At 37.5% G+C, this 14,350-nt stretch overlaps 1 protein-coding gene and 1 long non-coding RNA gene across 21 annotated transcripts in view; one reads left to right on the top strand and one right to left on the bottom strand.

The window, feature by feature from the left end:
* The window catches only part of LOC127967778 (uncharacterized), a 327,620-nt gene that overhangs the window by 65,899 nt on the left and 247,371 nt on the right, over positions 1 to 14,350 (bottom strand). The window lies entirely within an intron of this gene.
* LOC127967771 (adhesion G protein-coupled receptor L2) overlaps positions 10,853 to 14,350 on the top strand; it is a 103,649-nt gene continuing 100,151 nt past the window's right edge. For 4 of the 20 annotated variants that reach the window (XR_008155824.1, XR_008155825.1, XM_052568449.1 and 1 more), the window contains exon 1: positions 10,856 to 11,398. The gene's annotated coding sequence lies outside the window, so the exon portion shown is untranslated. Of the gene's footprint in view, positions 11,399 to 14,350 lie in introns of all 20 variants that reach the window. The other 16 variants (XM_052568436.1, XM_052568437.1, XM_052568435.1 and 13 more) reach the window with 8 other exon arrangements.

The raw sequence follows: 14,350 nt of genomic DNA, 5'->3' as shown, positions 1-14,350 counted from the left end.
TTTCAGTGAATATCATATCATATGGCTTCAGAGAACAACATCACATTAAGAAAATAATGAAATGTTTTAGGGTAAAGTAAAGCTTAGTATCTTAGAAACATAAATATTTTCGACCTGATAAGTTTTGACTTTTATGCAGTCATGCATAGGAATATAATATAATATAATATAATATAATATAATATAATATAATATAATATAATATAATATAATATAATATAATATAATATAATATAATATAATATAATATAATAACAATACTGTAATGTACCATCCCATGAAATTAAAGGGAGGGGGAAACATCTTAGAGTATGTTTGCTTACTATCTCTAAGGCCTATGATTATTTAGTCTTGCAGGTATTCATTAAATGATAAGAGGTGTGTTTCCCAAAAGTATCATTAGAGAACTACGGTCACAAGATCTTACATAGCTGCTTTCAGTAAATGCACCTCAGGTTGGTCATTGTAAAATAGGACCTGACATCATTTTCTGGGGCAGGTTTGGATTTACAGTTTGTCACTGCATTTGGTTTTTGCACTGCAGGTTATATTTGTACGATTTTCAGAGTATTTCCACAAGCATCTTCTCAAGTCAACATCTACACAACCTTCCTTCTCGCATTCTGACAGTGATTGTTAAAGACATCCATTTCTCATTTCTGTGTATCACAAGGTCGGTCTTTCACAGATCAGGTGCTTTATCATACGTTGACAGCCGCTTGTTATACCCACTGAGTTATTTTAGTTTGGGAGGAAGTGTGGCATGCTCGTTTGCTTTACTGCGTAGTTTCATAACTGGGTTTAGCCAGTTTGGTAAATCTTAGGACAAGAGGAATTTTGAGGGTTTTGAAAGCAGCCCAAAGAAATCCCAAATTTATCATCCATTGATCAGATCTGTATGGATTGCAACTGCAATAAAACCTGCAGTATATTAAAGGATCCAGACTGCTTAGGCCAGGGATGGCTGGATCCACTCAAGTGGAGCCACAGTAGCATTAAAATGTGAGTCATTTCATTAAAAACTGTTTCCATCTGGCACTCTGTTGTATGGGTAGCGGAAACCAATGAGAACCCCACAGCAGCCCCTATTGTAGGATTGGATGTAGTTTTTTGTATTGTACTGTACCCCTCTTTGGGAACCAATTTAATAATAGGTTCTTTAAACATTCCCTTATACAACGCATTTCAAACTATTAGGAAATTCACTCTTGTGTAATTCCGCGTAATGCCTTTACTGTTTAATACTGAAACTGAAGAATTAACAGACAGATCAGAGTGATTAAATACCGAGTAATTATGAAAAGATTAGTGTATGGAATTTGGAGAGATTGAAATGTAGGGATTCGCTTAAATAGGATATCATTACAAAAACACGAGAGAAGTGAGTATGGAGTGATCTGAGTGTGCATCTGATGAACACCTTATTATCCCATGAGTCCGTGGGTGAGGATTTGTAAATGGCAATAAAGTAATTCAACTGTACCACAGTCCTTGATGTCAGTTCCAACCCCACCACTCCTGCATCCAAATATCAAGTAAACCTGAGCACCTTCATTAGCTGGTTCGCCCTGACGCTGAATTCTATCCAAGAGCGGGGTTGGAGACCCCTGGATTAAAGGATGGAGAAATCTAAATGACTATAGAGAGATCTTAGTGAGTACAGAAGCATCATAAAGAAAAGATTGAATTTCTACGTAAATATGGACTGTGAATATAGAACATCATCGTTCTGTTGGATTTGTTGGGTTTTAAGTAAGAGGTGTCAGGTATAAGTTCTCAAAGGAGAGATCAGAAAAATATGGAGTGATCAGGGTATGGAAATATCTGAGGTAATGTGGAAGCATCATAGTGATTAATGAAAGAGACTGATACGGACAGTGAAAGGCTTGTTGGATTTTTGGATTGATGGTGTCAGTGAAAGTGGAACCACATTGTTCTGCAGGCTTTTTGGGGTTTTACACAGGAGGTGTTGGATATAAATTCTCAAAGGAGAAACCAGAACAAGTATGGAGACATCCGAATGGAAAGATCAGAGGCAGTATGCAGGCATCATAGTGAGGACTGAAAGAGACTAATTTTCTGTATCGATATGGACAGTGAAAACAAAACCTCATGATTATTTTGGCTTTGGTTGGCTCTCAAAGGGAAGATCAGAGCAAGTATGGAGAGATCAGAGGCATCATAGTGAGTACTGGGTGAGTTTGATGGTCCTGTTGGATATTTGGTTTTACGCAGGCGTCAGGTATATGTTCTCAACGGAGCAAGTATGGCGAGATCAGAAGCAGTGCACAGACAAGTATTGTGCGAGCAGAGTTATTGAAGCTAGATCAGTGCAAGAGTGAACAGAGATCAGTTGGAGTATGGAGAGATCACAACAGAGAGGTCTTTGAAAATATATAGAGATCAGCATGCATACGGGGAGATTAGTGTAAGTAATTATACAGAACTTGCATGCACTGAACGGTCTCAGGATACAAAGATCAGTGTGGGTGTGGAACAATCAATTCACACTGCTGCTAATCAGTTTCTTGGTTCGTGAATTGTAGCTGCATATTGATCATGTGTTCAGCATGCTGAGATGGAGTGTTGTATTTCAGTATCTGACTGCTTTCAATAGGCTATGCGGTATTGTTGAATGCTCTGATATTCCAAAAGCAGACAGTATTCCAAAAGAGAGGTAAGGAATCATTCTGCATTTAATTTGAAAGGTCCTTGAAGATTTGTCAGCCGTGCACTCAGTTTTGGCATATTTGAATATGACTTTTAATAAACGAGTCTCAAAATCAGGGCAATGATCCCACAGTTCTTGCCCAAACATTCAGGGACTCGAGATCTCAAGCAAAAAGTGCAGAACTATGAGTCAGACCAAGTCATGGTGGTTGCCGGGAGGAATGAGAGTGAGAGAGAGCGAAGGATGAAATGTTTCCGAGCTGAGTGATGGTGAGGAAATGCAGCTGGGCTCCAGGGACTCGCTGCAAGACTTCATGATGGTTCGGGCTCCCAGTCACCTGAGCTCGGCTTCTGTCTGATACCAGAGAACTTTGCTGACAAGCAGTCACTCAAAGGTGCAACCAAGCCTTTCAACAGCTGCCCGATTGCGAACCATAGAGAGAATATCCTCTCCGAAAGGCCCAGGCATGCTTTTGTCAATAGAGCAATTATTGTAACTGGATATGCACATGAGTTTAATGCTGGATTTATTACTAATTGGGGCTGAAATGTCCAGAAAAAAAGCGAAAGGGCTTTCGTAGGATTTCTGAAAAATTAGTTAAATAATTTGTGGGCTTTCTGCTTCCTGGCATGCATAGGGAGTCGTAACTGACAGAATGAAAATCCACTGAAATATGTACAATGTCAAAGGAATGACATTTCCTGGCTCTTGGCTTCATATTCGGCTTTGCAGTTTCACATATCTGCAATATGACATTCTTTGGAAATACTATAGCGCCGGTGCTCTACGTCAAAAACACAGGCGAATCTGTGAGAGCTAATTTATTCGGCGGACAGTCAGGCGAGGGAAGAAAGACAATCTACTCCTTCAATTTACTTTATTAACATTGATGGCATTTCGGAATTCTATGCAATTCGGGAAGTTTTTCCTGCACAGCATTAGGTTTTCCGTTAGACGTCCATTCAGGGCATCGTAACTGGAGCGTGATGTGATTGGTTGTGTCATCTGCCGCACACGCTCGTTGACTTTGTTACCAATAGTAAACTAATTTGTTTCGAGTAGCTGCTGACTGTGTGAGGCATGGTGACTAGTTCTTGCAGCTGTACGCTGTGTTGTTTGTTGTTTTTTTACCAAATCAACAAGAATATGCACAAAAGAACATGCACAGTTATGTTCATCAAAGCGCGATTGGATTTGAATTCCAATAACTTAATTCTGTGGAGCTATGACAAATCCCAACCCAATTCCATCAGATCTCACCTAGGTGAGTGCTATAGAAAATCACATATTACTAAAATTGAATCACAATGAAGCAAAATTGTTGCATAGAGTGTATGAACATGGAAAGCAGCAGTAGATTTTGGAATAAAAGAACATACAGTTCATCATGTCACCAGTGGGTTACTCTTCGCCTGAAAATGAAAATTATGCTGAATGCATACTGTTTTCTGATACCGTGTAATGGGCTAACAAAGTTTGACTGGGAATTGGGCTCAGATTTCATCGAAGGATTATTTCTGTTCTAAAGCGGAGTCTGCCACCTCACGCTGCTGTTTGGGATTTTGTTGACAGGAACGTCTCTTCCTCTTTCAGGCCATTGTATCACTGAAGACACTCTGCAGTGGTGAATTAACATTAAAATCAACCCCAGCGAGGCCAGACTCCACAGTGCACTCGGCTCTTCCAATAATCCAATATATTCCAATGGAGTTGCTCGGCAGCTGTGAAGTCCAAGCAGCGGGGATGTCTTTCATGGGAGAAATGAAGGGCTGTGTGATTTGGAGCTCTGAGGCATACAGAGGTCATTCTCCTTTGCTGAAGTTATATCCTCTAGCTGTGTGTACAACTGTCCTCTGGTAGGTGGCAAATCTTCAAATGATTCAAAGGCCAAGGAGCTTTCTCGTTCCAAATGTTTTTTTATTTTTTTAATGGTTTAAATAAATCTCTCTTCTTGTTCCCAGACAAACGAAGAACGGCAGCTGATAAGTTCGCTGATGTGGCACCGCACAGCACACACAATTTTATGTTAACGTTTTCAGTATTCAGTATTTAGATACTCAAGGAATCTATTTAGATTGCGTTGGTTAAGGTAAGCTCTTTTACAGTTGAGGACTATATTAAGGACTAATTTGAACTGAACAACCAGTTATCAATAAAATACGATTTTTGGCTACACTCACTGAAAATTTTTGATACTGTCTCTCTTCATTATTTCTCTCACCAGCCTTTGTAAGAAACCCATTCTCTGTAATCACAGTTCAGAGAGCTCAATGTTTAAAATCGTACAAAAAAAATTATACTTTTGCCAACAATAGCTACCAATAATAGATCTAAAATCAGAAATAATACTTTTGTATTATTAAGCTTCAACAAAATGAGGGAAAATTGTTGACATTGTAGTTTACTCTCATGAAAAGTCAAAATGTTGCTATGGTTGTCATTAAATTAACTAAATTTTGAGTAATGTATATTCTCTATAATTATTAGGAACTATAATTTAGGAGATCCACTCCTGCATTCAGCTGTACTGTAGCTGTCAATTTAGAAGTTTAGCAGTGTGTACGTGACCATAGAGACATGGGGGTGAGCTCTTTTGACTTGGGGCAGGAAGCAACCACCCAGAAAACCCCAACAACCGCATAGCAAAATGCTAAAGCCACTCAGAACACCTTAGCAACCGCATGACAATGCCCTGTCAGCCATTCACAACTCCCGTGGCTGTGAGGTTTTTTGCAAGCAAGAGCCAATCACTTTTTTTATTTTTTTATTTGTTTTATTTATTTATTATTTTTTTCTTAAAATACTTCAACTGGAACCATTTTTATTACAAGTTTCATTGAAACTTCATTTTGTAGATAATTTCAGTCTTTGTTATGATTGACATTTTTTATTTATTTATTTATTTTTATTTGGTTATAGTGGACTTGGGGAATTTCTCATTTATTTTAAAACTACCAAGAGATGGTAACATTGTAATCATTTGTTATATTTTTTTATGATGCATTCTGATTGGTCTTCTTTCTTAAATATTTTTGGAAATTATGAAATTGTGTTGTCATTTTATATATTTCTACCAATCTTTATCTATTTCCATCTATTTACATTTGAAGGTACAACTTTTCTTTTGTTGATTTGCAAGCACAAGCGTGTCCTTCTGAAGAAAAACAAATATATATAAAATAATAAAAACCTGAAGGTAGCGACACCTCTACTTTAAGCAACATTTCACTGGTTAAAATGAACAGAAATACAAATAAAGCAACTGAGACTTGATTCATAGCAGAGTTTACCTTAGCCCAAGTAGACCGGATTAACCAAATCCAGACTGATAAAATAATAATCAGCCCTTTGCTATGAACCACCATGAGCTCAGAATCTCTAAAATTCACATTTATAGTTCGTCCTTTAATTACAAAGCATTTGTAAATAAAGCATCATGCCCATCAGTAGCCCAACCGTTATTTATTTATTTATTTTTATTGCCAATTATTGTAAATAAAATTAAATGAAACAAACAAACAAACAAACAGTCAGCTTCTGCAGATAATTTGCTTTTGCAGTTCAGTTAAGTTCAGATGCTGGTAAGAATTTTACATGTTAATGTTAAAAAATAAAAATGTACCATTTATAGTCTGGTTTCATTTAGTTTCTAATAGTAAAAAAAAAATCTATAATAATAATAAAAATCTTATTATTATACATATATGTATGTATGTACTTCCCATGTCTTGCGCTTTATCCTTCACAGGACTCTGCAGAGAGCCAAGAGCTGCCACCGATGCCTACTGATGTTTATATGAATAAAAAACCAAAAACAAAAACAAAAGAGTGGACATTGATCCATATCTTTTTCTTTTTTCTTCCTAACACTAATTTAAAAAGGTTTCACCTACTTTAAAGCTGTGTAGTCAAACTGAAATAGTACACTAAATACAATCAACTGAATATCCAGAAACAATTTAGCGGACACAACTCTGTATTACCATTTAGTCCATTTTTTTTTTTTAACTAAGTGCATCAATTGATGTAAATAGGAAATGAAATTTTCATCCAACCCTGTTTTATTGTGCCACAAGCCTCATGAGGTTGCACAGTTGTTATGGAGTTAAGATGAGTTTAAACATTCATTTCAACCAATTTATGCATAACTGAGCACTCAATGAATAGATTTAGGACAATAATGTTTTATGGAAATAAGCTGTATGCATTCAAAAAGTTTTATAATTATCGTCTTTCACATGAACCGAAAGAGTTCTCTTTAAATGAATATAATTAATAAGGGTACACAGCTGGACTGGGGATTGCGCATTTACAATTATGTATGACTGCGAGAGATTTTTCATCTTCTCTCAATTAAGTATTCAGGCAATTATTTCAGAAGATTATTGACCTCAGAGGGGACCTGTAGTGTCACATTGGTTTTGGCCGTCTACCTTTCTCTTACTGTATTCATCTTAATTAAAACAAAAGAAACTCACCGGCAGCATCTCTAAATGTCCAAACGCCATTATTATTTTTATTATTATTATTATTATTATTATTATTATTATTATTATTATTATATGAGTACAGAGGTTTGGGGTCTTTATCCCAGTTAAATTGTGACGTTTCACTAAAGGTAAAAGACTGCTTGGTGTCAATCATTCATTTTAAATAACCGTAAAATATTTCACGGTGGTCATTCTTGATTTGTTTTAGCATTTAATATCCTGATACTTATATACAGAATGACAATAAACATAAAATTAATTCATTAAATTACCTTCAGTTCATTGTGAATAAAATATCTATAATTATTTTCAATGTAATGTGTTGAGGACCAACAGCAAATACACTGAACGCAAGCCAAAAATACTCAAATTATTAAAAAAATTAAGCCCATTGGGGGTTTCTGGTTTTGCAACGTCCTGCACTTCATTAATTTTAAAGATGATATCTCCGACTGTATCAACATCAGATAATTGTAAAGTTTGGATAAGACACCGAATCACCCCGAGCTTCCTAATGGGTAAGGGACAACGTTATTGCAGAATGTGGTTTTTGGCCTCTGGTGTAAACAGAATGAATTGGAGTCTCACAGGTCGTCGTAGGGCAGTTGTATATGCTAATGTCTAGGCTATATTCATCTTAACTGGCAGACCTCAGAGAAGGGCTGAGCTGTTGGCTAGCGCTGCTGTATCTGCTTTTACGCCACATCTGTTTCCACTTGGCTGTGGATGTCTTTGCATCAAGCCTCCAAGTTCAGACGTAACACTGACTTTAAATTACAGTGACCTTAATAACAGTTGCTAAACCATTCAGCACTGGTTAAATTTGTTTCACAGATATTTGTTTTAGCAGATATCGTGTTTCGGAGGAGAGAGAGGGAGACAGAGTTTGAGAGAGGATACAAAATCACGGCGTAATACGGTGACATACGAGTACAAACCGTTGAAGGCTGTGTTAGCGTTCCATGTGGGAGAGTGGCATTTGTTTGTACAAGTCATTTGCTTTACAGGTCAGTTATTTGACATTTGTGTAACCCAGAAACCTGTGCGGCCATAAAGGAAGTAGAATGTGAACTTCCTTTGAGGCTTGGGAGCGTTCCTCCCTGTCCTCCCCTGAGTAAACAGAGAGATTTGGAAAGGCGAGGAGACATTTGAGGAGGGCTGGTTTTACTTGATAGCATTTTGAATGTATTTAAAATAGTTCTGGGTGTTTATTGCAGAGTTTTCATTCAGTTTCTGTCAAAAGCGGTTGGTTTAGTGGTATTTGATGATGAATTATATATTGCTCAGAGTTTCCTCTTCCATAGCTCAGGAGACGTAAAGGAGTTGGAATTTAAGCAGCAACTTAGGCGAAGATGTTCTCCTAAAACTCCTTGGGAGAAAAAGAAAAACAGAGCAGATTATTTGGGTTTTTAAGAATTTGATGAGCAATTTCTGAGCTATTGAAATTCCTGACAAAGTTTGGGAATACCACTGCAATTTTCTAAAAGAGACACCATTATGTGTGTATATATATATATATATATATATATATATATATATATATATATATATATATATATATATATATATATATATCACACACACATGCACGCATGCACACACACAAACACATAAATAAACAAATTTATACATACTGTAAATTACCAAGTTTAACAGGAAGTGATCTTGTGAAGAACTACATCTTGAGAATGACAAATGAAGCACAATACGTTGACTGACATGCACATTTACACTCGCAACCCTCGTGTTTACAGCAATAAAGTCAGTCTGATGATGAAAAATCTGTTTTCCATATACAAAAATGTAGATAAGCACACATTCTGAAAGCAGAAATGTTTTTAAAGAAATGAAAAATACCAACACGCAAACACACACACACACACACACACACACACACACACACAGACCAATGTAAATAAAACATTACAAACATATGACTGGGAGGGTTGCTGGTTGATAGTTCAGAGGATTTTTCTGTTTTATTTTTATGGTCTCGTGTGACCTAACGAAAACAGCAAAGCAGAGGAAAGCTGCACATTTTCTGATGATCATGATTGGAAGAGTGTTGCACAGCTAATACCTGCGCTAATCCTTGTTTAAGCTACAATCTGCTGCGCTACATAACATAAAGAGCAACTCAAATGAATACAGTTCAATCCTGAATAGACCAAACAGTGTTATTCTTTTTTACAATACACCACAGTTCATGTGAATTCGTATTCATAGTAAAATTACAAATATCTGTTACAGGTTCCCGGATGCGCAGATTCATTTTACAAGGACAGTTTCTTTAAAATTCACATGGGTTAAGAAACACATTAAACATGAAGTTTTACTTTGCTTTTAAATATTATTATTATCATTATTATTATTATTATTATTATTATCATTATTAATAATAATAATAATAATAATAATATTATTATTATTATTATTATTATTATCTTATATAAATTTATCTTACAATTCAGTTATGTTTAATACATAATACATATTAATTTATTAATCTACTCTATTTATTTGAAGAGTTTGCTCTGAAGTACTTCCCATTGAAATAAATAAAATGATAACAGCAAAATCAATTAAAGATTTTTTTTTTTTCTTTTTTTTTCTAGAATATTTTAATAGATCAAATCGTTGAGCTGCCGTGTTTTTATGTGCGTATGTGAGTGGGTGTGTATTTGTCCGTGTGTGATTCCACTAAACCCCACTGCCTTCCTCTGACTGCAAGAATGCAACACACATGTGGTTTTACTTCTGCAAAACTAATGCATAAACATCAGAAAAAAAAAGATCAGAATGACCTTTATCACATCTGTTTTCTCTTTTGTCCCCCGAAATGGATCTATTACTATGTAAAGTTATGCATGTGAAAATATATGTGTGCACTCTTATGCTGTGAGCCTCACCTGCTGTACGACTGAAACAGAGAAATGAGCAACTTAGGGTTGAATGAATGAATGAATGATGCATTTATATAGCGCTTGAATGTGTACTGCTGTACACCCAAAGCACTTTACAATCATGTGGTGGGGTCTGTGTGCAGCATCCACCTGGATGATGCGACGGCAGCCATAGGACAACGGCGCCAGTGCGCTCACCACACACCATTGACTTGCTGTATTTGACTGAAGTATGGCTCCGAAGCTTTATTAAAGCCAGGTGTAAGGGGGGATGCGTTGCAATTGCATGCTTCTCCTTGCATGGCCTTTTCAACTCATTCTTTAACAGTTCTAGGATGTGCATTGCATTTCAGGGTCATTGACTGTGAGGACGGTCAACAACTGGAATAATGGTAAGTGCGTTGTTGCAAATGGCATGCATGCACCTTTGTTCTGTGGATTACTGCTCCGGTTGCTGCATGGCTACAGTGGGTCTTTCTGATTGAGGCCAAGTTGAGAAAAAAAAAAAAAGAGACGAAAATCTGCACTTTTTCTTTTTGATGCAAGCTAGAATTACAGTGAGAAAACATGTGCAGTCATTGGCTGAGCAGGCCGGCCTGCCCCGTGTATGATGGAATCTGTCTCCTGTGTGCCCCAATGAAGGGCATGTAGCAGTGCAAATCCAATGGAAACTGGCCAAAAGTTGTATACACAAAACAAATAATCTGCTTTACTTTCCTGCTCGGCTCTGCGTAATCGTCTTCCCCAACAGCCGTTGCTTAAGTTGTACTCGTGATTACGTCTACGCGAACATTTCCTCGCCGAGTCCGCATCCGTGCGATCCAGGGATCCAGTTCCGGGGTTTAAGCGCAGCCTCTCTCTCACATCTCGGCTCAGCTCGCACAGAGAGAAAGCCCTCAGCCGCGGGCCGCTCTCTCTCCGGCTGGAACGGGACTCAACAAACCCGAAGAAGACGCGCAAAGGACTGAAATAAATAAAGAGGACTGCTTTTGCTTGTTGCTTTTTCTCGCGTTGCTTTTTTGCTCTTTTTTTCATTAGTTGCCTTGCGAACTGCTCCGCGTCCCCGTCACCCCTCCCTCTCTCCTCCAGCAGGACACACGGACTCTTTCACTGAACCCGCATCTCTTCATCCCGACGCGGCGGAGCGCAGGACTGAGCGCCGGTCTGCGGGAATGTGAGCGCTCGCGCTGAGAACAAGGCTCGGATGAGCGGACCATGTGCGCGCTCTGCGCTGAAACGCGCTGCTCCTGTTCGAATACCTGCTTGTAACTGCCTCAACTGATTCATTAACTTTCCGTCAGATTTTTCTTCAACTACCCGCTCACTCACAAAAGGTAAGACGCTTTTTGTTAATGATTATAACGCGCTTATAAAAATGTAAATCATTTTGCTGTGAAGTGGGTGATTAACAAGTTACTCAAACTTTTCGAAAAAAAAAAAAAAAAAAAAAAAAAAATATATATATATATATATATATTAAGAAGAAAATAATAATGAGGCTCTAAGATAAGGATAGTGTGAAGTAATAACGATAGAGCGAAGTTTGTCTTTTAAATATGCATTACATTTCATAACTTGCATGGAAAAGAAAGAGTAGAGTTGAGCTCCAGTTGGATGACTCTAAAAGAACAGAACTGCTCTGTTCAGAGTAATTAAAATGATGGAAAGGGGGACCATGGCTAATTGAGAAATGGTTATTATCAAAACACAACCAGATGTGGATTGATTTGGTCGGCTGCCATTTCTTTCTTTGTCTTTTACTCTTTATCTCTCTCTCTCTCTCTTTCTTTCTTTGAATGGAAACTATTAGTGTGGGAATAAGGGGTCTTCAAATAAATCCCGCGGATATATTTCATTCCACTGGAAATTCTTTAAAGGTGTCGGTGAAGTCTGCACACTTTAATTTATTGTCATTGCCTTTTGCTTCCTACAACAAGCGTGTGGTGACCTACATCAACTGTTGAACTCACTAAAGCCTGACTGGGGTTGTTAAATTGAGGTCTTGTGTCTATAATTAAAAGCAATTTCAGGCTCTTTTTGGTCGTTTTTAACTCCTCAGCTTGATTAATGTGAAAAGAATGGCTCAGGGTGCGCAGGCAGCAGTGATCGAGTGCTAACTAGGGGACTGGAAGAACCCAGTGCAGTCGAAATTGTCTGAACCTGGCTTACTCTAAATGTAACATCGGACACTTGTGAGCAGCCGCTGTTAAATTAGATCCTTTAACCCCACATTCATAATTAATCCGCGCCCAGGCCCCTGGTGCCAGCAGCGAGATGAGCAGAATCCGGTCGGTGGCACTTCTTTGCCCAAACACACTCTGAACTGCTGTGAAAAGATCTTGCAGGGGCAAACTTTGCATTAGTATGCGTGTTACATTGTAATTACATGGTAGTAATAATGTAATTAATGTGTTATAATTATTTGCGGCACTCATAATTACACATTATTATTGTTATGACTGTAGTAATTAAATATAATAGCATATAATATCTGCACCTGGACGCTGTAATTTGAAATGTTACCAAAACACTGGGCGAATCACAAATGTTTTTGGGTAAACATCGCTCCGGTGTTGTTTGAAATGCGGTGCGTGATGTGAGAGACGCTAAAAAACTGCTAAACATATCGAGTCTGCATTGACAGGCAGGTCTGGACCTACATGTGCAGTTTATATTGACGGGAACTGTCATTTCTATTTGATTGATTGATTTCTTTTGCATTCTGGTTAATCTAATATATTAAATTGTTGCTTAATGGCATGCTTGCATTTTTACATTAATAACAATAAAAAACAAAATACAAAAAAATATTGCACGCTTTAAAATAGGCTAATATTTGATCTTATAAATTTATTTAAAATGCCTTTAAAAAAGGTTTTAAGGGCATAATAATTTCTCCGAAACAGGACTTTTGGTGTTGATGCAGAGTTTTACCATATGGTAGTGGTTTTTAGTCGGAATTCTTGCATGTCACCATTTGTGCTTTAAATAGACATTCACTGACCAAAAAAAGAAAAGAAAAAGAAAATATATATATTTCTTTGAATTTGTATAAGTGTGAATGGACTCTGTTTGAAGCCCCTCCATTAGCATTTCAAAGTGGCCTGAGCTCTGTTTGAGCCCTGTGCTCTATTAGCTGGAGCACAGGCCCCGAGAACAGGAGGGGTGAGAGGGGGACCGGGGCTTGTAGTTCAATTCTCCTCGTCTTTGTGTTTGTGTGTGAAAACACTATCCCATCCTTTTCATTTCAAAGGAATATTTTCCTTGGCTCTGTTTCTTTCTGGCCCCCTTCCTGCATCAGAGAAAAGAAAACAGCCAAACATGAGCAGGATTATGAGATCCACCAGAGAACTTGCTTAGGTATTTTCACTCGGAGCCGAAAAAGAGTGTTTTTCTACATTTCCAGTAATGCAGGGATGAATGGATTTCATAACACCTACACACACGTTCTGCTCATGAGTTAGTCTCAGACATATAAAGCCCGGCACATGTCTGATTATTCACGATTCGCTTCGTCTAAATAGTGTAGACATTGTTTGATAAACATGAAGTGAATATTCTTCTTCTTAGTATTATTTTTTAAAGTCAGCCTTGAAAGTCTCAGTTTTAGAGCATGAATAATGATTGCTTTTTTTATTTAATTTTGTCAGCGAGATGTCCTCGACCAGTTATTAATGTGCTTATATAGTCTCATCTGTTCTCATAATATTCCGAATTTGTATTTTATTGACTGTTTTTTTTTTTTTTTTTGCAATCTGGGAATTATGATTTGTGGCCCTGTGCGCTGATCTCGATATTATCGCCATGTGGTCAATATCAGACATGTGGAGAACATTTGGCATAGTATGAGCAATAAAATGTGTCAAAAATGAACATTTTTCACTCCAAACTAAGTTAAACAGAGTCGATTTAAATCACAGTTGAGCCCTAAATAATGAACAAGCCAAATTGTGGAATAACTTTTATTAGAGCCGTAATACACAGTAGTGTGTGTGTGTGTGTGTGTGTGTGTGTGTGTGTGTGTGTGTGTTCCACTGACAGCCATTGTTCTTTGAACATGAGAGCGTTTGCACAGCCGAATCAAATAGTCAGACTTACTAAACAACACATACAGCATCACAAGCTATGGTTTCTGAATAGTCTTTAAAGCACTGATTTAATACTTTAAAAATAAAGAAATAAACGTGCCTTTATGACTTTGACAGAAACAAGGGGAGACACTTTAGCATTGACATTCGCTCCGTTTACTTTAGAGACACTGTGATACAGGATACAGGGCCATACAC

Source organism: Carassius gibelio, chromosome B11 (genome assembly GCF_023724105.1).
Source record: "Carassius gibelio isolate Cgi1373 ecotype wild population from Czech Republic chromosome B11, carGib1.2-hapl.c, whole genome shotgun sequence".
NCBI classification, from domain to species: domain Eukaryota; kingdom Metazoa; phylum Chordata; class Actinopteri; order Cypriniformes; family Cyprinidae; genus Carassius; species Carassius gibelio.
This window is presented reverse-complemented; position numbering and strand designations above follow the sequence as displayed.